General features: G+C 39.1%; 1 protein-coding gene across 1 annotated transcript in view; it reads right to left on the reverse strand.

Moving 5' to 3' along the window:
- dchs1b (dachsous cadherin-related 1b) overlaps nt 1–15073 on the reverse strand; it is an 88434-nt gene extending 73361 nt beyond the window's left edge. Inside the window, exon 1 of the mRNA XM_008427253.3 lies at nt 14307–15073. The gene's annotated coding sequence lies outside the window, so the exon portion shown is untranslated. The remainder of the gene's footprint in view (nt 1–14306) is intronic.
- Between the last annotated feature and the right edge of the window lie 11605 nt (nt 15074–26678).

Here is a 26678-nt window from a genome sequence, read left to right on the forward strand (position 1 = left end):
AAAATGGAAATCTAACTCGGTCCAGGATCCACACAAGCTTCAACCACATTGAGAACAGAGCCATAAAGTATATTTATCTTGAGGATGGCCGTTTTTTCTTGCTGGGTGAGAACATGGTGAAGTATCTACTACATCACACGACAATATCCAGAGGGATATTTAGGATGTTAATGAGGTTTTCCCAGACATTCTATTCAACACGTTAGAAATGTTAGCCTGTAGCAGCTTCAGTAATTGGAGAAAAACAACCATTTAAAATACAAAAATAACCACTTAATCACTGCATTTAAGTTGACCAATCTATAAAAGATGAGTACACCCATAAAAATAACATCCTTCATGTCTAAATGGCAGCTCAATCTCATTAGTCAAAATCTTTTATCAGAAACTGCATGTAGTAGTGCACTTTTGGTTTTTGAGGCGTGCCAGATCCTTGAACGTGGCTTCTTGTTTGGCACATGGACAGATAGTTCACTACAATGCTTCAAAAACACCATCAAAAACTCACCTTACACTCAGCTTTGCCGCAGTAAATAATTAAAGCCACCATCTGGAGCTTCCAGCAAGTTAAAACAAACACCAATAATTATTTGCAAATGGCAGTGACCCGGCTTTGACGCACACACAGCGTTTTTGCACACCATCATAAAATTAAGAAAAAAAATACCCTCATAAGTGCTCTGAAAAGTCTACAGAAGTTTAAAGCAGCTTTCATTAGATGGATGGAGAGTCTTACCCCTTGATGAGGTCTACAAATATTTAGATTACCTTCTAAATTATGTTTACATATGCTACGCCTGTATTTATAGACTAAGATTTATCAAGCATGAAACTGCTTAAAACATCCTGCAACGGGGAGATCCATCAAGGTATCCAATAATTCCTTCATAAAAACTGCGTGACCACAAAAGGGTGCAGCTTTAAAAAATATTCTACATTGATCTGAACGTCAACAGTCTCTGGGAAGTGAAGGAGTCACTGCTTATAGCAGAATATTTTACAAAAAACCTCTGCAGGAAAACAGCAGTAGCAGACTAAAATGGGAATTATAAGTGGTGGGTGTTGGCCCACGTTGGCCAGCCATATTCACCCCAGATAATCACTCCCAAAGCGTGTGCATAATCCGGACAGTTAACTGTAGGAATGTCTTGCAGCCTCAAAGCAAAAGCCAGGATGGTACCAGCTGGAGTATTTGCTCATACATTATTCTAAAATACCCACATAAATTGTTTTTTTAGCACAATTACTTCAATTATCAACAGCATACACAATATCAGAGTGTTCATTTCCAATCAACAGTTGTAGATATGCTAAGATATAAATAGAGATGCACTGAGAAATCAGCTGGTCATTTAAACTGATTTTACAGCTTGACCAACTCTAACCAGTGGCCAGCTGCTGAGTCACTCAAAAATACAATCTTTCATTCATCCATGAACACAACATATCACCCAGGGTTTTCTGTGGTGGTAGTTGTTGCTATGTAAAGAAGACTAAAGACAAAGTTAGTTGATTTTAGTATCAGAAAGGTGCTTAAAATAATGTCACAAGTAGAACAGAGATGTAAGAATTAATGTATTTAAAAGGCACATGTATATCTGAGTACATCAGGGCCTGTTGGCAGTCATGCTGCAAGGGAGCTCATTTGGCACTTCATTTAGTACCTAACTTTTTCAGGTAAAAAAAATAATGCATCATGCACATACTGTTTACTTTTTCAACATTTCAGAATGTTTTGCTGTATTTACTTTGTAAGTGAAGTTTGGAATTAATCTGGAGCTGATTTCTCAAACATATTCAGGACAGCATCTGCTAAAGTAAGGTGAGCTTCCTGGTATATTTTAGAAAAGTACCTGAGAAATTCAAAAGCAAGTCACTAGTAAATCCCAATAAATTACCTTGAAAGTTCCACAGTACCTGACAACTTCCAGGCAAGTATTAAAGAAGTTCCAAGAAAGCACCTAACAATTCTTAGTAAAGCTCCTGGTAAGATTCAGGAAAGGACCAGTACGTTTTAACACAGGATACGTTCCAGATAAGTATTAAGTACTTCTAAACTGTGGGAAAGTTGCCAAGAAAGTTTCAGAAAAGTACCTGGTAAGTTCTAGCAAAGTACCTCAGTTACAGTAAAGTAACTTGACAGAATGGCCTGTCCAACAGTTTCAATCATTGGAGACAAAATTGGCATATAGTGGAATATTTATGTTGTGATTTTTCGAAACTAATAATGGCTCTGTCTCCCTGTAAAAAATATCCTTATTGATTTTACATGGATCCTAAAAGACTGCTTTGAATACAAAAAGAGGAAGAAAGAATACAAGACATCATTTTATATCTAATGAATCCTACTGCTATCTTGCTAGTCTTCCTCCCCAGCCTCCTACGGTAGTTTATGTGGGCTTTGGGAGGAAAGATTAATAAAGGCTATAGCTCCACTGGGACAGACAGAGGGACACTGATACTGACCCCTTCCAATCCAGTCAATGACCCTTACATCTGGTCCAGACGGCTGCTCTGGACAGTTGCTGCACTCCTACACAAGAAAGGAGCGCAGAGCTTAGACTGTTCACAACTCGTGCAATTGCTTCACACACTTGCTTGTTCGCTGTGTGCAGAAGCAATGATGGCGACATTTGCAGGCGTACAGATGAGCATGTCTTAAAGAGTGGGAGGAAAAAGAGAAGCTGAAAGAAGATCTGTGAGAGACACAATTAGGGGTGTGTTGATGAAGTCTTTCAAGTGCGCCGCTGACTGGGGAAACTCAGAGTCAGAGCTCAGGCCTTATGAGACCTAGCTCTGATGAAATTAACCCACAGCACTGAACAATCATGCATCAACCAAGTGGGAGGAAAAGGTAAAGAAAAGAACAAAGAAAACAAGTGGAAAAACTGGATGCAGGTCAAAACAGAAAAAGGAGTGATTACAGTTTGCTTTGGCCTGACAGCCTTATTGTCTTTAGGGACCCCAGAGCTGTGCAAGGCAATCCTTTTGTAAGAAAAAAAAAAGAATCTAAAAGGGTATTTTCCAAAATGTGTTTGTGCACACACTTTTTTTACATCCTCAATTTCTCCCTTGCAGCTTCACACGGGTGTCAGTAAAAGGTTATATTTGCGAACATATCACATGACTGCAATTTGTCACTGTCAATGAGCAGTCGGACAATGACATCATTCCCCCCTTTGACACGTACTGTAATACACTTGTGTTTACTCTGGAAAACATGATCTGATGAGAAACAGAGTGAACAAAGGCTCGAAGCTCACACTGGTTTAAACAGTGGAGGAGAAGTTTAGCACTTGATTTACTCCCTCTAGTGGTACTCTTTAATCTTTCTGCAACCTACAAAAGTTTACATCAATAATTTAAGCTAAGGTGTGAAGAACTACATGATGCCTAAGTTTAAACTTGAATTTGTGGTGCGTTGGGATTTTGTATGGCCATGACATCTGCATGCAAATTCGTGCACGACCCCCAAACCCCCCTCAATAGGGCCAACCGCTGAGGGCTCCATGCAGTCTCAGCCGCATTATATCTGGCACTGCTCCTCCATAATCTGCCTTCGCCGCCGCGTGCAACCCTCAAAGCCTTAAATACATCCTCCACTCTAAAGTGCTGTTACTAAATATTAGCAAACCATACTGTTTTCACTACGCGACCATCTAAAAACACTGCCGTTTTTCCTGTCGTATCTCAGTAGTCAGGAACAGCTTCATCTCCCTTTTACCCCGAAATGTTCACTCCACCTCCTTTTTTTCCGCCAGTCCCCTCTAATTGATTTAACAGATTTTGCTGGGCACGCCACAGCTACCCCGCAGCCAAGTTAAACTGGACACAAAGTTACAAAGATGGCCTCTTCAGTTCCGATCTTTCTTTGCCCGGTTGCTTTGGTTTTAATAGTACAGCATGCAGTTGTATTCAGCTTGTTCCACAATTGCTGAGAGGTCTGGCTCTCCCTCTAAATATTCCAGTTCTTTAGGCGTTTTTTGTGATAACTACAACAAGCACTAACCGAACATAGAGGGGTGGCGAAGTGAAAAACACAACAAAATGATGGGAAAGCATGTTCTCTTTTTCACACAAACACAGTTTTAAATGTAAATCTAAAGAATCCATTTTTTTCTATTCTGACCAGACAATTCTTCTTACAAATATCTTCATGATGCACAGGGCTTCACAGGATAAATGCATTTTATACAGCTGACATGTGAAGCCACATGTAATTAGTTCACCTCTGAACCCAATAGGTTGCATTTGACTGTAGTTGATGGGTGTCAGATTAGAGGTCACAAAAGCTTTCTTAAAAAACTTCATTGTTAAGTAATTTGAAAACCAAGTGTACTTTTCTTTCAGCTTTGTAATTATGTGCTACTTCGTGTCAGTTGTCCCGATAAAATACATAAATGTGTGTGTGGCTTTAATGTGAGAAATGTAAAAGAAGCCCAATGAGTATGTATGTATGTTATGTTATGTTTATGTTAAGACATAAAAATGTTCCAGTGCAGCCAAAGTACAATGTAAAGAGATCTGAGGTTCCGGTTTTAGTGTCACTTAAAAGTGTAACAAAAATCTGTTTCTTGACAAGTGTGTGAATGAATGACTGAGGATTTGTGATGCTGTGATGAAACCTGGTGCAGGGTGCTTAAAAGAAAGCTTTGCAATAAAACGGATGGAGGAAGGATTCTGCGAGGGGGGTGGGAGGGTGGAACATGGTGGAGTGCTGTGCATCTCAGTTTTCATGCGGTTTGGGTTGTGTGTGTACTTAAGGGGTCGACAACAGTGACCCCGTCACCTCCTCAGTTGCCTTTTCCTGGATATCTGGATATAGACATCCCATTTCCAACCTCAGCTGTCGCTCTGTACATGCGTATGCGTGGGTGCGTGTGAGTGTATGTGAGCATATTTCGCTCTACGCACATATACACACACATTTCCTCTAATTACATTTCTACACTAAAGCTGCGTATCAGTTTCAATTTGTTTGCACAATTGGCTTAATTAAAACAGAATCAGCCTCAACCTCTGCAGCTGCACACCACCGTCTGGGCAGCTAGACACTGGCTGAAATATACATGCATGTGTGGAGTACAAAACAGAATCAATATTAATGCAAGAGTGAGTTCAGAGACATGTCATACAACTCGTATACTATAGGCAGGGGAAGTACCTCAGCTGGGAACACAAAGTATCTGGGTCAAGGAGGCTGGAGGAGTCTGAGAAGGTCTGTTTAAATTAATTACTGCTTTCTGGGTAGTTCCACCTCGTAGCTCAAGTGGTTCGTGTACTTCAGAGTGATCATTAATTTATTCACCCATTTACTCCGAGGGAGACTTGAAAGTTGACAGATTGTCCAAAGCAAATGTATTTCCTGTAAATCCTGTAAAATACTTGCCATAGTACGTGGTACGATGTTGTGACAAAGTATTTGATTTCTCAGATATTTGTTCTGTTTTTTTAGTTTAATTGACACATGTAAATGTTTCAGTTAACAAAATAACATGTTATTATCAGTCTAAGATAATCTCAGTTTCTAAATGAAGATTTGATCAGGGGAAACTGCCATCCACAGTCACCTGACCGTATGTGGAAAATCTAATTGCCTCCCAGGTAAAGTCAGTAAATAAGTGTAATTCTCCACATTTTTGGTTTTATTTCATTAGCCACAGCTAGTGTAAAAACATTAAAACAGAGTCTGTCTGTCAACATCAGGTAGGCTAAAAGATCTTAAGAAGCAACAATTTATACCCCAACTAAACAATTTTTTTTTAAAAATGAACAAAATCACTGACAAATAGAAGTCTACCAAAGACAGCTGCCATTTCAAAGACTTTGGTGACTGGTGATGTATGAATCTCTTTAGCAATAAGATGTCACCACAACCTGTGATGATGACTCTCACAGAGGTTTCCAAGGAGGAATCCAAACACAGTCACACACCCATGAGACAAAATGTCCCAGATTTTACCAGCCAGCCAGGCCAGACGGGGAAAAAAAGTAAAAACATGAGAAATTGATAAATATAAAACTACTTCACTGTCTACAAATGTAAAGGCTGCAATACACTTCAGGAAAACACAGGCAGAACTGTCTTGCTGCATCTTGCATTTCTGCTTATTTCAAAAGGTGTCCAATATATAAATATATTCAGATAGAACAATACGTTCTCAATTTCTAACATGAAACTTTTTCTTTACAAAATACAAAACGTCTGTTCCAGATGATGGGCTTGCATGCTCTTTCACTGCATGAGCAAGTAAAGACTCAGGGGTAAAAACAGCTAAAAGACAGAAGGTACGGTAGCAAAAACACAGCTGGCTGGACAAGCGAAAACAGTTTATGGACAGTGGTGAGTTTCTTTTTATATGCATCCCTCCACCAGAATGCCTGAATCAATTGGCTGAATGACTCCTAATTGATATTGCAAAGGTCTACTGAGGCCTGCTGATGAGCCTTTTGTTTGATTTCAGGTGTGTTTATATAAATTCAAAGTTGAATCATCTGAAACAGCAGGTGTGTTTAAAATATTTAGCTTCTTTTTTCTCAATTTACACAGTGGTAGAAGACTATTGGAGAATCTAGAATGCTGTAAAAGAAATTGCAAAAGTGTTTAGTTGAATTGCATGATTCCCTTTAATATTCTGCTCTTTATAGAATACCCCTGATAGTCTAATAAGCAATTATTTGTCAGTTAATTGACTGGACTGTCATGTAGCAAACATATCGTCTGCTGCTTACTAAATATGCATCTCTGCCTTTTTAGCACAAACTACACCTTTAAAAAAGCATGCAATATCAACAGGTGGCTTTCCTTTGACTTTCCAAATAGCTGACTTCCTCACTTCCTTTCTCACAAAGAACAGAAATGTGTAGGAGTGACCAATAGTGCTGCTTAACAAGACCGGGACTGCCAAGCATGGAGCGCCACGGAAAAACCACTCCACATCTTTCTGTCATCTCGTAGAAACCACTTTAAACCACAGGAACAGTAAGACGGAAAAGTTTTGGTAAACTGTATTTTTTTTATTTTTTATTTGGTATACAGGTGATCGATCCATGTTTAATCTTATAGTCTAGTGAGATGGAGGCATTATGATACCCATACAGCTAAATGATCTAATTTATTTAAAAGTAATAATAACAATAAAAGAAAGATTTATAATATAAATCATACCTGAAATGCCTTTATGGAGAAAGTTTATATGACAGAGGAAGTGTACTCTTTGAAGCATTACTTTTTACAAATTCCAAACAAGCATGTTTGGAATTATGATTCCAAACATGATTATCTGACTGTAAACAGGGATTCATTTTAACCTCTCGCTTTTTTTCCACAGTAGCAGCCACGGATTCAAAAAGTTGTCAAACTTGGTCCTCCCGGGGGCACACAAACGCTGCCTCTCGTGCACCGACATAAATGACGCACTTGTGAACCATCCGTGAAGCCGCAGAGAAAGTGAAAACACAGCTGGGGGTTCTTCACCTTCCTCCTAACCTTTAAGACCAAGTCAAAGTACTGCAGTGCTCCAGAGTGAGGGCTGCTTGAGTATATGTGATACTTTTATCCACAAAACCATCCAGTGTGCGAAAACAATAACTTAGAAAATGCAGAAAGTAACCTGCTGATGCCGTCAAGGTGAACCGGCAGCTGCTTTTGACCGTCACTCGCCACCCCTCCCCTTCCAAGCTCGCTTAACATCCCACAAGGGCAAAGCTGTTGAGTGGAACCATGTCAATGTCGATGTCAAATATTACTGAACCAATGCTGAAGCTGAGATATATGTCCTTACAGGGTGTCAAGCAAATAGTTTTGAATTGTATCCGATGGAGGAAAGCGTCAACTCTGTACAGTATCAGGGGGAAGGAAAAACCTTGACTGGAAGCAATTAAGCAATGTGGAAGACATTAAAATGTACAATCAACTACCTCATGAGTCAACTTGTTTCAACTGAAAATTAAGCTGTATGGTTATATTAGTACTGTGGTATTTGTTGTAATTACTGTTTGTTTAAGAGTCTGTACCACTAAAGCCCACAAATACTTACATACATCACCCAAACCTTCACCTAGTCATTGTTCTTGGCTTTAAAATGTCTGTTTTCTTCACAGATCAAGGATTTTGTCAGAGATGAACTCTTCCACACACAGGCTGGAGCCATAAACTTTCTTCCTCCACGTACAATGAGAAAATTACGACACGTAAACACGGTAGGTACACCATATGAATCATTAATTATCAAGCTAAAAGAGGAAAAGGTCAAAGACAAAACACACAGATGATAGCCACAACAATATCAGGAAGAGGGGAACAGTAGATCCAATGTCGTAGCTCCACCACATGCGGCAGAACAAACCTTTCCTAATCTGCTTCTGCATTCCATCTCATAAAATAATCAGCAACACAGCCAAGCAGCGAGCCAGCCATATTCGGATCAGATCATGTTATTGTTTCTGAAAAGGCATAAATAATAATCAAAGAGATAAGATAATTTGTTGAGGAGTTTGCCAGCTGGCTAATTGTTGAGGGTGAAAGGAGGTGAGTATCGTCATAAGAAAAATCCTAAAAGCTTAAATTCGGCTTCTTCTTCTGCATCGTGGGTGACAGTTCTGGGAAATCTATCAAGTACTGCAATTACTTAACTCTGGGTCAAAAAACTGAGACAGTTACTTGGCTTACTAGATATTAAATTCTCCATCAACTCCTTAGTTAGTGGCGCGCCGGCAGCTGTTCTCCAAGAAAATGCCTTTGTATCATATTACTTTATTGCACTTCTTGTGGTAAGTCTGGGGTTTGAGCCTGTCTGCTTTTGTTTAACACATCAGTTAATAATGACAAAATAAAAACATGATGAAAAGACACGCAAATGGGGTTGACACTTTAAAACAATGAATCATTTTTTGCTTGATGCAAAATATTATCAATAAATAAAACCTTTTGCAACTTCCCTTGTTTTGTTTTTTTGTATGCCGCACACAACCAGTATCCAATCTGCTTTACCTGAACAACACAGCTCTCAGCGCTGTGCAAGTGTTTGAAGTCATCAGAAGCTCAGATCATCTCACTAACTTCATTAAAAACACATGAGGTGCTTCACAGGGAAGCTCTCTCCTCTTCCCTCTGAGCTGAGTCACTTTTTTTTGTTTATCTAGCAACCAGATGGAAAGCAGCAACTGCATTTCATTCATCTTTGTTCAAACGGAGCCACCTTCATATCCTTGTTTTCATGAGAGTCACGACATTAACACATAGCTTCATTCATAAAAGTGTGAAATTAAAGTGTGAAATTTTTTTTACATGTAAAAAAAACTAACATTTTTTTTGTTTGTTTTAAAGATTGGCAGCAGAGGAAAAGTTTATAGTTGAAGTGAATATCCTGATATAACTTTAGCTGCATGGTTTGGCTTTGTAGTGGGCATCTTTAACCTATTTTTAGAAACACTTGCAATATTTTGCAATAGTTATGTGTTTATGATAAATTGACTGAATTTGTTGTTTCGTCTGGCCTGTTTTTCTAGTCTAGACCACTCAAAGTGCTTTCCACTACATCCACTTTTACCCAGCCACACTCACAAACACTCACACATATGCCAATACACAGATCAGTAGGCAAGTCAGGGTAAAGTGACCAGGGACGCATTGATATGTCACAAGAGGAAGCTGGAATCAAACACAACATTCCGATTCCAAGACAACTACTCAACCCACTGGGCCACAGTCACCCACTATGTTTATATACGGTCAGGCATAGCTTGCTAAAAACAAACTGTTCTGTGGTTTTCTCATATTTCCAATAAGTCATCTGCCTCTTCAAAGCACATTTTCCTCAAAGCTTGATTTTGTCTATTACAACATTATCAAAATATAAAAAGTATTTTTTCCACTTCTGTTAAAAATATACAGATTCACAACAGCCTCTCTTTCTCTGCATTAGCAGAATAACACGAGGCATGCAACCGACGTCCAAAAATTTAACTGTGACAAAAAGAAGTTTAATATAGGCTAAAATCTAGCTTTTTTTTTTTTTTTTTTTTTAGAATGAACAGCTCATGAAAACTACAGATTCCACCTGACCAGATGTCTATGATTGGTCCATTGTGTGCCATATTTCAACTCAGCACATCGTTCAGTTTAAAGGATCCCTTCAGCCAGGACAAAGACGCTGAGTAATGAACAGCAGGTAGATCAGAAATGGGCCTCAGAACAAACAGAAATTGGACTGTACTGTCTCAGGGCTCCAGCTTCACTCTGCATCCAACAGCAGAGTCCAGTAATTTCCTTTGCCTGGCTGGCTAAGGCATACTGTAATATCTTCTCCAGAGCCATGGAGAAATAAGTCTCAACACCATATGAAAGAGGCTGTAGACAACGTAGATAGAACATTTTACTAACTCAAATATTATTCTCAGGTGTTGCAAACGTAATCACAAGTGTTAAATCAATTATTTACTTTCATTTGATTTTTTTTTACAAAAACAACAAATCCCCAGAGATAAAAGTTATAAAGTGAAATCTAAAAAAAAAAAGATTCCCTATCAGCTGGGATCTCCTTTCAAAACTCTTCTAGTAAAGCTATTAATAACTGTCTGGCTTTAGTGTGGCCAGATGATTCAAACACAAAGTGATTTCCCAGAAAACTAAACATCTCGGGGCTCGTTTCTCCTCACACAATGCTCTAAATCCGCTAAGCACTGGTTCAGGGTCCACATTTTGCATGATAAATTAGAATGGCATCAAAATCCCCCACAGTATATAGAGTTTATGCCTTGTGTTATGTCTAAAGTGGTGGGTGAGAGGTAAATAACATTTTTTTTTAAAAACCCAACACAGTCCTCGGGCTTCAGCATCAACCAGTCGGTGAAAGATGAAGGGTAAATATTTCCATTGGCTACTTGGGGAGCAAAGGAGGAGGAGAGACAATCTCTTTTTTTTGCTGTTTATCCTCATGTTTGCTTTCTGCTGGCTGCCATCTGCTAGATGCTTACCAGTGTAGAGCTGACCCTTTTGTAATATACAGCATAATCTACTGGATAAGATGCTAATATTTATTTTTTGCTTTATTTTAACTGAGATGTAGTTGCATTTGAAGGAATTCAATGATCTGTGTTCAGAAGGGTTCACAGTTAAGAATATAATGGTGAGGTAATGTTAGGGTTGTGGTTACTGTGCAGGCGTATGTGTGATTGAGAAAGAAGGAGGGAAGTCTCTGAGTCACTTTCCGATATTTGTATACAGATGGTTATGCCTCAAGAGTAAACCTAAAGCCACAAAAGAACTACTCTGAAGTGCAACTAAACTAACGGTCCAAAACTGTGGGAATCTGTTATGAAAATGCTTTCTGTTTTCCCTCCTGTCTTCCTTTGTTACTCTTGTTGGCAACAATGTCATGGAGATATGCGGCAGATTTTACCAGAGATGCACAGAGAAATCATCTGGTGAGAGAAACTCTAAAGTCAGATCTTTTGCCAGCCAGTGGATGCAACATAATTGCTTCCAGGTAGCACAAATGATAACACTTTTCACTACGGAAGTTGTTACTCAGAGGAAAAGACTCAGAGTTACCAATTCCAGTATTAGTAACTATTTTAAATTTATATCCAGAGGAACCTCAAAAGTGTACAAAAGAAAACAGTTTGTTGTGACAAATTGAGATATGTTTGTTGTTTCTCCAGGCTGTAACAGAGCGAGAGAGAGCAAGACTTTCAGTACGTAACAGTCAATATAATGTTTCGGAGCGGTTTACTTTTTCTCAAGTGCGTTGACCAACGTAATTCTGCTTATATGTTGTTTTTTCATTATCATCTAGCCCATTTGCTTTCAAGATTAGGATAAAACACTAATTTGTAACAGTTATTCAAAGCTGAGGACTGCATAAGACGTCAAGTCTGTTTCATAACACTTTTGCAAAGTTTTGCAAAAACAGGGGTACAAATAAAGGTCACTAAACTCTAATTGATGCATGTCTGGAATTTACGCAAGAACTTTAATACATATTTGTTTCGTATGCATTTCATTTTACACATAACTTCCTGTGAATTGTGTATTGTAATAAGTTGTTTTGTCTTTGTCATGATATAGAAAGATAAAAACACTCCAGGCAAATGCATATTTGTACGTTTTATGTGGGTTATGTGGTGGCCTAAACTGTATACAACACTAGTGGAATTTCAGTGTCAAAGTGGGTGGCAAATGTGCAATCTGCAATGTGTATTCCGATTCCAAGTAAACTCCCAAGGCAGCTTGAGTATGGCAAGAAAACATCAGCCAAACGTGACAAAAAGCACAAACAATAAAACTGAAAATTACAGAAATCTCTGTGATCAATCTGGATTCCCTTTCACCTTCATCAAACAAACTTTACCTGTATACCTCTCAGCAAGATTCAGACAAAAAAAATCATATTCGTGTTGTTCATCGAATACAATGCAAAGAACAAATCAAGGCTGATGCCAAGTTGTAGCTATTATGGATGTGATGCAGCTCAGAGCTGTAATATTAAGTCATTCAGCAGATGTTTCTGTCACAGAAGTGTGTGAGTTTCCAGCTTGGCCCTGCTGAAAATCCAGCCTGTGACCCCATCTGACTCTTTACTCACTCGTTCAGCAATGCAGAACCACAGAAAGTGCAAGACAAACAGCAGACTGTTTATTCTGTTGATAAACTCTAAACGGACTTGACTCAAAACCGAAGGAACTGACCTCTCTGCCTTGACAAGCTGATACAGACCCCATTAAAGACATTTATTTTCAAAATCCTTCTGAGATATGTTTAATGTAGATGAGTAAAACCACCTTTTAAAAAAGGGGCCCAGGAGGACAGCTGAGTTACCAGACTTCAAACCAACCCATCAGAATCACTCCACAATGCAATCTTGGCTGAAAATATTACTGATAATTAAGCTCAAAAATGAGTCCACGGTGAAATGGCTGAGAAAACATACTTGGCTGTTCGAATCGTGTTCATACAAAGAAAAGTCTGCTCCTCTAAGCTGCTGATAAGAGGAACCATAAGTTGTTTGTACAGAGGCCCTATACAGTCACTGCTATACCAACTAGATATCCATATGGTTTATGTTAGAAACCGTCCTTCTTGCACACCCCATCGCTCCACAAAAAAAAAAAAACAACTAAACTCTCTGTGGTTTTTATGCAGACCAGAGGCTGACATCGAGGCCAGCGGACTGCTGAGCTGGAGCGTGCAGGAGCTGTTGAAAAAGTATAGAGTAACAATGCGAAAAAAGTCTGTATCCTTCAGTGCAGCAGAAAAGCAGAAGCTGTGGAATTAAGTGAAGCTGACATCAGATATGCCTAACTATTGTGGTCAGGCACTTAAATGTAACCCTGGGTTCTCTGTTTTTAGGTTTTGGGCATACAGACATCACTGGGCTGCTATAAATACATTTTTATGACAAAGGAAAAATGTTGAGTCAGAATCCTTTTTACAGAAAGCCTAACAAAGTCAAAGCTCTCAATGTCTTACTTTTACAGTCTATAAAGATGTAGCTCATCTGTGAGTCTTTTGTTTTTAGTTCTTTCCTTTAGTGATTTGTGTATCTCCAGGAGATATGCACCGATCAGCCTGTTCTGTAGCCAACATTCTAGCAGTTTTCCTTTCAATCTGACCTGCTGATCACACATTTTCAAAAACACAAATATGATTAGTGACAAAAAGTGCACCTTATGTGTTTTGAGACCTAAAACTGTGGAATTTCTTAGTTTTAATGCATTCAATGTTTAGGGACAAAAAAAAAAACAGTGCAGATTTGTCTTTATTGAACCAGTGGTTCACTGATCTGAAACATTCAAGTGTGAATTGGTCGACCCTGATTTATGGCTGAATGATCGGTGCATCCAGTATTCAATCAGGTTTTGACACACTTTGAGTAACTTTGTAATATGTGGTCACTGAAGGCTGCCAATGTCAGAGGAAAAGCAATCCACATAGAGGTAGTAAATATTTTCATATGCCCCAATAACCTTCTTTGGCATGGTAGGACTATTTCATTTTCCATTGAGGTCTCAATAAAACAGGAATCATGTTCTTCATTTTGTTTGCTGCCTGAGGTCAATATTAAATGTTTCACTATGATCCACTGATCTTGAGTTGCTTTTATAGCCCCTCTACCACAGTGTGGCTCTGCACAGCTGCCAGCTCTGCATGCAAGGTGAAGATGCAGGATGCAGCCCTATAAGGGAATATCTGACGCCCCCACCCACCCATCAAGAGTTTATTTCAATTCTAGGTCCCAACAGAAAAAAAAAAAAAAGATAACAGCAAATACAGTGTGAAGATGAAAAAAATAGGAGTCACTTACATTCATGGGACTCAATCCGGCTGTGGATGTGCGCTCTGGTTATAACCTGATTAGTATGCAAACGGGTTTCCAATCTCTCCCCCCTAGACGAGAGCCAATCTGCCCGGACAAAATCTTGAATGGAGAGAGCTTTTTGGGGTTGTTTTGATAACATCCACACAAAGATGGCAAGTGCGCCAATTCCACAGACTGTCTAATCCGGCCAAACAGAACAGCAGGTTAGGCTACTCCACCGGTGAAGCTTCTTTCTCTATCAGGTGAGCGCGTTTAGATCAGTTGGGAAGCTGATCTGCCTCTTCTTGCTCTGCAGCAAAAGATTTAAAAGGAAGGAAAAAAAAAAAGAAAAAAGGAGATAGACAGAGATCCTCCTGCGCAGCTCAAGCCGGGATCTTACCGCCTGTCTTAAATGTTTTTATTTCACCCTTCTCTCCTTCTCTCAGCATCCAGTCCCTCACAGCCGCTTCATGGAGCTGTGCACCTCTCTAGCTGAAAGCCGACTCCTCCGCCACAAGGCCCAGCCCCCTATCCTCCTCTTCGTCCCCTCCTCCGCCACATCCTCCCCTCGTTTACCGACCGCTAATTTATTCGGGTAGCCACACACACAAAAGGGGGGGAACAGAGGAAAGGGAAGCAAGAGGGAGGCTGTTGAATACAGTGGAGAGATGAGAGAGCAGACTTTGGTGCCCCCCAGCTCCATTCAGTGGAAGTAGTCTTTGTAGAGACAAAGGAGCGTGCCTGCTCTTCTAAAGGAGCTGCAGCTCCCTGTGCATTACTGGAATTAGTCGTCAGCCTTTTTTGTGCTACAGAATAATAAACTAGGCATATGGATAGTGGTTGCTTTAACTACTTTTCGGCATCGATCCACCAGCTTTGCAGTTCAGGACAATCTCATACGTTCAGTCAGATTAGACAAAGAGCATTTGTGGCTAGATAGTTCAAATCTAGCCACAGATTGTTTACTCATGCAATCTTGGTCTGAACTTTGAATAGGCCATTCTACAAGCATAAGTATTCTGTGGTATCCCAGACATTGAGCTTCTGTCCCATCCAACCTCTACACCATGCTGCTGCCCCCTCCACGTGATGTGCAGTGTTAGCTTTCCACCAACTTCTTTGTATGAAGGTCAGAAAGTTCAGTTTTGATCTCATCAGCCAAGAGCATCTTCTTCCTAACCTGGAACACTGAAATTGTTTGTGGCACACTGTAAATGAGCTGCATTTTATCCATCTTTATAGTGTCTTTTTCAGCCCTTGAGGGCTAGATTTGCTTAGTGTATCTCTAAAGTTGCACTATCGACAGATTCTTCCACCTGAGCTTTTGATCTCTGATGTTCCTCCCAAGACACCATTGGCCTCTGAGATGGTTCTCAAATAAACACTCTCCTTGCAGTTTAGGTGACCAGACATGTTTTTTATAGGTTTCTAGTTTTACCATACTCTTTCCAAACAATGAAAACTGAGAACGCCAATCTAAAACTTAAGCCTACCTTAAACTTATTCTCATTTTTTTGTTGTTTTCATTGATCTTTGTGATGTTTCTTTTCCCATCATTTCTTCTAGTCAATCTTTGAAATGTTTTTATAACTATTATTTATCACACTAGTCAGATTTGTATTTGAGTAACAAATTAGAAATGAATTATATATCGTTTTTTTCTTTTCCTTCACAATTATGAGTTGCTTGGTATACATAAAAATCCAGAAAAACTACATTGACGTTTGTAATTACAATGTTGGTTGGTTGGTTTGTCAGTTGATCAACTGGTCGATTGATTGGTTGATTGATTGATTTTTTTTTTTATTAAGTCATCGAATAATTTGTTATCCATGCTTTAAAGCACTGGCAACAATTTAAACAACTTGACTGGAAAGGTACAAGGAAAAGCACAAGGCTTATATTTCTACCTGTCCTACAATGTAAACATTTTCAAGTGATCTGAATGCTCCTGCAAGCCACCGTATTTAAAACCCCCTAGAACAGCTCAATCCAAATACCAGTACAAAGATCGTAATACCTTATATAGTTATAAGATTAAGAACCTGGAAGCAGAAACAGCAGATCAGCCAAAGCTGAGCTCTGAGCAGAGACACACTATTTAGACTACTAGATTCAGTAGGATGGGAGTAATTCATCACCCCAGATTTTAGGTCAAGTCTCTAACTTCCTCACTGAGGCAGAACGAGGGAGAAGACGAGGAGGAGGGTGACACCATGTGCAGGATGTGAGCACTGGGCGTGGGTCCGAAGATGGGTGTTGGAGGTGCGGCATAAGGACAGCAGTCAATTTATTTCTTCTTTTTCTAGGAGAAGTTCCATCAGATGATATGTTGCAGGCAGTGTGGTGAAATTATGCATTTAAATCTGTAACCACTGAGTGTTACAACACCGGCCACGACATGACAGCAAGACACTATATATATATATTAACCAGTTAACTTTGTGTGAGGCCCAGTTTGTTTCCAGACCAGGATAAGTTGTTACCATTTGGGAAGGATATTCATATCCAAAAGAGAAACTGGAAATTTATAAGTTGATGATGTTGGAAAGGATCTGTTATGTAGTTACACAATGTCTTTATACCTAAGCCAACTAAGTGGTTTGGATTCAGGTGCTAGAACTTAATAAATAAAAGAAAGGGTGGAGTTATAAATGTTAGTATTGCTTTTGATGGGAGACTATTGCAAGTCTTTGGGTTAATAGCTATGTCATAAATTAGATTTTTTTTTTTACTAATCTTTGCAGTTTATTGCTGGCAAATTTAAATGTGACTCAAAAATCTTTACTAGGTTGATAAGACGTGCCACTGGATCACCTAAATACAGAGCTCTGAAAGCAAATATATTTATTTAACAGTGGATCACCTAAATACAGAGCTCTGAAAGCAAATACATTCATTTAACAGTTTCACATTGTTGTGTTGTGGACTTATTGTGGAGACAATTAGGAGGCTCTTCATACTTAAAAAAAACAATCAAATGCATCTTTTTGGATGTATGCATTTATAAATTTGCTCAGTGTCAGCCTGTTGTGTGAACATTTGCCACAGAGACAGCAACACAGTTTTAACTGAGAACAGATGGCTAAGGAGTGAAACTTTTGGGCTGGCTCCCCATGATGAAGGAGACCAGTGCAGGATTCATATCAATGCTCCACACATCTATATATATAACCTCTCCCTGTCTTTCTGTCATATAGAGATACACACAGTATAATCACACACATACACAAAGACATTTATGATAAAGTCATATATTAATTAAATAATGAAAAAGCAGCCCCCCAGAATAGGTAAAGATGTCCAGAACCAAGATTAGCGATGTTGGACATATCTCATCTTTTGATCAGTATTTACGCAAAGCAGAAATAAATGTGCCATGGTGGTTGAAGTAGGGCGAAAATCTGTGAGGACCTTTGGAAATGGATTGTTAGGATCTAATGGAGGGTCCTGTCTATACTGGCTGAACTTGCTGGCTGACTTTCTCTGCTATGCAAACACTCTCCTACAGTTGACTGCAACTCTGTGAGGACTCTGACATGAACCAAAGTGGTGAATTGGGAAAAAAATGAAATGTTTGCCAGTTCAGTGAACTGAAGAAAATGTTGAAATGCATCATTATAAAACGTAGTTGAGAAATTTCTCTAGACAAAATGTTTCTTAACAACAATGCAGCCATAATGATTGTCTTACAATGCACACTGGCTGATTCTTAATAGTCTCAGTAAAGTTCAAAGGTGCAGAACAACAAAGAACAGACCTTTTCAGGCATTTCGGCTGCATAAACTGTTTTTCCTGCTACATCAACTAGGAATTACAGTGCCATATGCATTTAACTGTTCCATATTTTGTCATGTTTCAGAAAACTAATACTTCATATTACCCCAAACACACCTTCCCCACTCTGGAACATTGTTGTGGAGGTGTAATGCTGAGGGGAAATTCTTCTTTTGCAGAGACAGAGAAGCTGATCTGTGATAATTCTCCTCTGAGTTGCCAGTCCATCTCTGGAGGGTGGAGGCTGAGCTTCAACATATTTTTTTCAACAAGACACCTGGACGTGAGGAGCTTTGATTCTCAACTCAAACTGGTTGATGGGAGGTTTTCTATGAGTTAATTCTTCCTGTTACCTCTCAGTGGGCAATGCCCTCAAGGATTTTGGTCTATGTTCCACACTCACATCTGCTCCATGCCTGACATCCATAGTTTACCTCCTTGGACCTTTTTCTGACACCATGTGGATCGTCACAATCACGAGACCCTGGTAGCCTCGCTCCTTGTGAACAAGAATCTCATTAACAGTAAGATATTTGTCAATACATTGTCTAAATTTATCTTTGCTTTCCACTGCAAATATCTTCCCCTCCTCTCCCACTGACATCTCCTGGAAGAAATAGTGACCAGTCAAGCTCAGAACCACAAATCCCTGTTCTTTTATAACATCTTTTTTTTGCCTACTCCATCCGCTTCTGGAGAGTTTTCCACAAATGTGGGTCAGGAAGCTGCCATAAACCATGACAGACTGATTGATGCAATTTAATTAAGTGTTCCATTTTTACTCAGAAATTGAAATTTCCAAGTTTGTTGTTGAAAAGAAAAAATACTGGAGAAGCTCCTAGAAGTTATGAGTGGGAAAGTTGGAGATTTCTCAAAAATCTGAAATGGATTAAAAACCTACTCACAGAAGCAGATGAAAATAGCTTATTTTGCACTTTACTGTTATTCACTTCATTCAATTTTTTTTGCACACTTATAACTATTCAATCTCATTTATTATGTTTAAAAGTATGCTTTTTTTATCTTGCATTGCTTCCAGCAGTTAGTCTAGTCATTGGGCACATCAAATAGAAAATCTCACTGGAACAGATACAGAAGAGAATAAGAGCATGTTTATGTCTTTTTTTCTGAACTCACCATGAACTTGTCTTGCCCTCCAATGTGCTAATGACAAAAAAAAAAAAGATTTGAAATGGTTTGACTACATCACTTTCTAATATTGTTGCTGTTTCTCCCAATAGTCCAATGCAACCCTGAGTCTATTTAGGTGTCGGCCCCAGCTATCTGATCCACCTTTTCCTGCGCAGCGGGATGAGATGAGGTCACAGCTTTGCTTTGTGACTCTGTGTCAAAAGAGGAAAAAGGGGGTGGTTTGGTTAGGCTTTCCTTTCCCATGACCAAAATATCACTGGAAAGCCTGAATGAGGTCTATTTCATTCAAACACTGTAAATCTGCTACCTGACTTTTACAACGGAGTAAAACCCTCCTTGTAATTATGTGACATTTAAAAACCATTTCTTGAACAGGCTTCTATTTTTATAGCTAAACTGATGACTCACAGCTGATTACAAATGATATCAGTATTTAGGATAGCAGATCTCTCTATAAATATACGTAAACAAATCACAATGAACATTTGTGTTTCTACTTTAAAAAATAGCCAGCAAGGGTCAACTGTCCAGGAAATGTAAGTCTAGAAAAGTATGATGCCATGCAATACCTTTGGCTAGTTGTGCTACATTTCTTTTATTTCGCAAAATGCTGATTAAAAGCCAGGCATTAAGAAACATTGAAATATACTAACAACAAAAACTCAGCTATATTTTTAGGAGTTGGCACCATTTTTTAAAACTCATTCACTGAATTTAAAAAGCATATTGGTTACATGGATATTCTGTATTAACTTGTACAGCTTTTGAAACATTTGAGGAAAATAGTCTGCGGATAAATAGAATAGAACATGTAGTTAAAGCCCCATTTCTATTTTGTTCTGTAACTTTACTTGGCAAATGTTTTGCATAGGGAATTATGTCAAGAAAAATCATATCCAGTCATGACAGCTGTTCACCCCACAAAATCCTCTTTTCAATAATTATATGCTAATTCGAAGCTTCATGTGCTGGATTGAATGACACAATCTCTTTTATGTGCTTGGAGTTTTGAAGATGTAAGAAGTTGTCTGTCTCTGGCTCAACCGTACTAACTTTTTGAAAACCCATGTCAGTGCATGGCCTGTTTCCATTTCTTCAAGCTTCATTTGAACAAGGCCTCGCCGCGTCAGCCTAACATTTGCTGAGCATTTTATCCTCTGCATGATCCTGTGAGAAAGGGGGTGAACAGGGGCAAGAAACAGTTTAGATTTTCTGCTGCAGCTGTTATTGCCCCTTGCACTTTTACATGCAGTACTGATAAAGGAGCAGTTCCTCTGACGAGCTTCCAGGTTTTGTACAATAAAGACAGATAACACCACACAATCCATCTAACTGTTTCTCGTCTTTGTTGATAAGTGTTGCCCTTGCACCTCATATACACCGCCTTGAAAAAATAAGCTTCAAATAGGAACTAAAGGGTATTTTAATAGGATTTCGTATGATAGACAAACACAAAGTGGAGTATAAGTGGAGTGTTTTTTCAAGCTTTAAACATGTATAGTAAAAAAAAAAGTGTGCTGTGTCCTTATATGTATCTTTTCAGTCAACTAGATTTTACTGAAATTACATCTAGAGTTTGTGCCAGCTTTGCACAACTTGACACTAAAACTTTTGCCTCCTTTTTTCAAAGTAGTTTAAATTAAATAGAGCATCTGTGACCAGCAGTTGTCAAGTTCTGACATATTTTCAGCTGGATTTAAGTGTGAACTCCAATCCAACTGATGGCCCATTCTTACATATACTGTTAGGATCTGACCCTGCTCTTGTAGCTCTGGGTGTATGTTTGGGATTGCCAACTAAAAGAGAACATGCTGGCATGTTCTCTTCAGGTTGGTTCTCTATATCGATTTACATCCATCGAATCTTATCAGAAAAGAATCCCCCCATCATGATGTTGCCACCATCACCGTTATATATTGTGGGGTTGCTGCTTTCATGTTGATTTGCAGTCCCCAAAGCTGTTGTGTTTCTCAGTGGGATGATTTCTTCCAAGTTATGAGTTATTCCAAGTACTGTTTGCTCCATACACAACATTTAGCGTGAAGACTAAACCTTTCAGTTTTATTATAGTGACCAGAGAACCTTTTTCTCAACTGCAAACAGAAATTTTATGGCTTTCTTTCAACAATGACCTTCTTCTAGTAACTTTTGCTCAATGGCCAAATTTGTGGAGTGGATGACCAATAGTAGTTGTGTTAACAGATTGTCCCTCCTGAGCTGTGGATCACTGTAACTCCTCCAGATTTACAACTGGTCTCTTTGCTGCTTCTCTGATAAATGTTCTTTTTGTCCACTCTGTCAGTTTAGGTGGACGACCATGTCTTGGTAGGTTTGCAGTTGTGTCACCCTCTTTCCAATTTTGGATGATGGATTGAACAGTGCTCCATGATATTCCCCAGGAATATCTTTTTATAATCTGGCCCAGCTTTGAGCTTCGCCACAGATATATCCCTGGCCTATCTGTAATTGTTCTATCTTGGCTTTTAGTGGTGACAAATATGTTAATTTAAGTTGCATCAATTTAAAATATTCAACATCTGTCTTTTAGATTTTGTATGAACTTCTGCAACTATTCTTTGTTTGGTCTGTTTTACATTAGAATCATGTTGTCATCTTGACTAAGACGTCCTGAAAAAAGAGATGCTGTATCGCAATAGGAGCAACTTGGCTAAAAATGGCTTTATTGTGATGATGAGGATGGTCATTTATTGCACTGGACTTTATTGACGGGTGTCAGAATAAAGAAGGATGAATACAAATTAATGTCTTTTTTTTTTCTTTGTTAAAAACTGAAAAAAATATATATTACCTCAATGTTAAGCACTACTTTGTGTCCCAATAGAAACATTGAGGTTGTTAATGTAAACCATTTCAAATAATTGAAGATGTATGAATATTTCCAAGACTCTCTAAGCATTTTTTGTATCTTCTACACATCCATTTCTGGTCTAATCATTATTCAGCTTCCAGTCTTTGTTGGACTCAAAAATTTGCAGATGTCGCCTTCCACGTTTGCACCCTTATTTCCCCCCATGCTCACTAATCTGTCTCTGCATGACACCTCCTTTCCTCCCTCTTCCTGCTGCTATCAGAATGTTTTATTGTTTCAAAGCAAATTCACAAAGCAGATAGACAGATTACCTCAGGATGGCCTCAATATGAGACCTAAAATTGTTTACACTAAGAGGAAACCTTTTTGCTGCTGCCTAACAGACATGCCATAAAACCTTGGCAGTGATCAAAAGAGGGTGTAATGTATTGATACAATTGAAATTAAATGCATGTTTTCCACACACAAGCCTTTTTTTGTCATGGTAAAGCAGCTGTGTTGATCTTATTAATGTGACACTGTAAATTTATCATGTGTGTGATAGCTGGATCAACATGGGGTCCAAACTGAGAGCTTTTGTTCTTTGTTTTGTTTTGTTTTTTTACTCTTTACTCTAAGCAAGCTCCAGTGTCCCTGTTACAAAATTTTTCTGAAGTCTAAAAGTGTCAGAGAGCCAGCTACAGCTGCTGGAATACTTTCTCCTTAAGATTCTTTCACTGGTTCATTGCACAGCATGAATACCTGCTGAAAAGCTTTTCTGCCCAACATTGTGCTCCTCTTGCAAGCGTCCAGCAAACAGGAAGAAGCTAATGCTGAGAACTTCCTATGTATGAGCCAGCTCCTGTGCCCACAGCACAGGAGGATCCTGCATGTGCATGCACGTATCCATGTGTGTGTGTAGATGTGTGAGTGTGCGTAATGCTCGTCCATTCCGCTTCCTTCCCTTCAGCCTTTTTAGCCTGCGGATGCACGGCATCGTGGGAAAGTGTGATTTGCACCTCAGCACACACTCGTCGAGGACAGATTTAAGGGGTGTTTTGTGCCAGATGTGTTGCAGTGACATTTTAGTAACAATTACTGTTAATGTTCTGGATTTAATGTCAGTGATGAAGAAGTCTGAGGTAGTGGAGGAAAGTAAGCATCATTAGAAAGAGGAGCTCAAAACTAATTTGTTACAAATTTTTTTTAACCTCAGCTGGCCTTTCATTGCATATAGAGAAAGTTATACACTTGGCTGTTGTGAATGGTCTGCCCCTTCCCACACACAAAGCACACTCCCTTCCTCAATCTATTATTCTAAGTCTCCCCAAAACTAAATTTACTGCGTTACTGAACAACAGCTACAGTTTTGCCTATGTGTGTACGTGTGTGATGCGTGAGTTTTGGGACAGTCGAACCTTGGCCGAGCCTGTGTAGTGTGTCTCAAAGACGTCTCAGGAAGAGGAAGATGAGAAGGTCAAGTGCGTAGAGGAGATAAGTTGTCAGTCTTGCTGGCCTTCTGGATCAGCTGCTTCCTGTTTACTTCTGTGTGGAGAGTGTTGTCCCATGACGATAACAAGGCGTTCACCTTTGACTCCACCGGAACAGAAGCACATCCTGCAATGGATGAAACACTGTTCAGTGACTCAACGCATCTAAACCAAATGTAATTATGACCTGCCCAGCACTCAGAACAACACGTCACACAGGATCATGGTGAAAAGAAATTACCATTTCAAATCTGCATTACATTGATTTCACAAACAGCTATGTTCATAGTCCAGTGAGTCTTTTCAAGGCAAGAAAGTCTAAGTTAATAATTTGTGTGTCAAATTTCAATCACAAGCTCTGATGAATATTTATTTGGATTTTCTGCAGTGAGACAGCACAATAATTCTGAAGGGGAAGAAAGTTTTGTTGCCTTTTTTCTTTTACAAATTAGATTTTGAAAGTGTAGCACTGGTTTGGAACCAGCTCAAACCAGCTGTCTGCTACTAATTATTACAATTTGAGGAAGTGCATTTTTTCTAATATGCTATTTTAGGTGTTACGTTATGATATTGGGGACAATGGAATATTCAGGAACTTGCTGTCTTCAAACTATCGAAGGTCAGGAAATTAATCCCACTTTGTGCCTGAAGAATAGTCCATCAAATTTTAAAATCGACACCAACTCTTTCAGCAGTCAATTTTGTTTAATAGTCATGGCAGAATGCATGAGGTCGATCTTGAATTGGGAATTCTGTCCCTTCCAATTGTTCAGTTGTCCGATTCATTTTTGTTCCCACATTCGTTTCAGATTTTTTCCAACAAATATCTTCTTATGAGGGAGATAAGGTTCGGAGTTCACCATCAAAGCCACACACACACACGCACACACACACACACACACACACACACACACATGCACACGCACACACACACACAGACACACACACACACACACACACGCACACACACACACACACATATTTGCGTACATAGTACTGCTGAAGAGATGTTTAAACTGGGGAGTATTTGTAACCAGAAGATGGAAAGCTAAGACAAAAATCACATCTGTTTATACATTTAAAAACATGGGTTTTAAACAATAAAAAGTTATATCTTGGTTTTAATATCTTCACCTTTGGTAACTTTGTTGAATTGTTTTTATTATTTGGATTGGGACCGAAACCACATATTTGGGTGTCTAAAATTTCTGCCAACTCAAACACAGAGAGCAGTTCAGATGTGCTGTGTGCCTGTTTAGAGCTCAATAAATCTCACCCCCTGATCTTTATCTCCTCCAGACATCAGCTGGTCATAATCTGTGGTGGTTCTTTGCTTTTCCTGCATCTTCTACCATTTCTCTCTCCCCACTCCTGTTCCAAGTTACTCTTTGCAGTAAGGGCAGGACCTACATCTAAGTCCAAATGGACCAGCACAACTCTCACTCAAAGCATGATTGTCAAAGGTGACTAAGTTAATCAAGCTCTGTGTTGGCTAATGCCCCTCTCACCCGAGTTCACTCTTGGTCCTTTTTATGTTTTTTACTTCACCTTCTTTAGAGATTGTCGTGTAATCACTGGAACCTCAGAATATAATCCACCTCTCCCACTACTCGACTTACTCACCTTGTTGTTGGGAATCAAGTAAGACAAATCAAGTGTTGATTTGATCATTTCTTATATGTTTGAAAAATCTTTGAATCTCCCTTGGCAGCCATTTGGGGGTGCCTAAAGGCATGCACATGCAAAGAGCCACCCATTTCCAGAAAAGTTCCTTGGAGCTGCTGTCTTCAGCCGAGTTTCCACCTCTCAGAAAATGTCCTGCTCCCCCAACACTCCAATGACACCAATATTATGGCCTTTATGTACAGGGCATAATATTTACAAATGGCAGAGCTTGCCCAAGGCAGTACTCATAAAAGAGTCGCCCCTGCTAAACACGATCCCCCTCCCCCCAGTTTAAAACATAGAAAACCAGTGGATTTTATTTTTATTTCTCAAGAGAAAATTGTTTTAGGAAGATCTATTTTTATGTTGTCGATGCTCATCACCACAATACCGGGAGAATTGTCTTTAGGTCTTCTTTGGAGCTCTGAACAAGTATCTGATACAACTCGTATGCATCATTTAAACATAAATCATCAGTTTTGTGTTAAAGCATGTAGAGATGTTCCTTTGTGCACTCTATCTGATCTGGGTTGCTTCATCTCTCATCAAATGGTTTGTAAATGACATGCACTCAGAGGAACTCACTTTTTAATGTGTTTAGGCAGTGCAGGGAAAAAAATGATAAACAAGGTTAACTCTTGGCTCCACTCTCATAAGAACAAGAAACTGTGAAGAGATGATGTCGGTCTGCCAGAGTTTCCACTGACGGCAACTCTTCTTATCAAAATTATCTCACTAAACTTAATTTGAAGGTAATTGGTCTTGTCTCGTATTTTTAACTTTATTCAATGTTCAAAGTAAAAGGGAAAGATAAAGGCTGAAGGGAGTCAACACTGATCTTTATGGCTCTACATAAATTCTTATTCAGCTTTGACAGTGATGTTCAAATAAAGAATTATATTTTGATATTTTACAAAGATGCAAAACCGTCCTGAGTAGTGTTTTGCCCAGTAAATTCATCCTGAGATTTTTTTAAGTCTCTCCAACCATAGTTTGGCAGTCTGTGAGAATAGGATATTTGCAACGCCTTCTCTGTCATCAAAACACCCGTCCTACATGAAATATTTCTTCAATTATGCCTCATTTCACAGAGGCAAAAAGAGCACTTCAGGTTCGAGCCAAGTCTTGAGCGTTTTCCACCAATAAGTACATAGCCTTTGCAGCTCTGATTCAAAACAGACGGAGAGAAACTTTGGATGCTTGTAAGACATTTGTTAAATGCACACTGTAAACCAGTTTGACTGGTGAGGAAATCATAAATACTACATTTGCACAATTCTTGGTTCAGGTACGCAACATGGAGTTGGCAGTAGTAAAAGGTGTTTTTGGAAAGAGGCCCTGGACTTTTCAAAGGTCTCTGTATGGGCTACCAGTGATTAACTTACACAAGGGGGGTATTTTCTTATTTACAGCCATAATTCTATGTTATTGCAATTGTTTCAGTGCATTCCCTCAACTGGACTAAACCACAGAAGCTAAGTTTTC

The sequence above is a fragment of the Poecilia reticulata genome, chromosome 14, assembly GCF_904066995.2.
Source record: "Poecilia reticulata chromosome 14, P_reticulata-male-v2, whole genome shotgun sequence".
Taxonomy (NCBI): domain Eukaryota; kingdom Metazoa; phylum Chordata; class Actinopteri; order Cyprinodontiformes; family Poeciliidae; genus Poecilia; species Poecilia reticulata.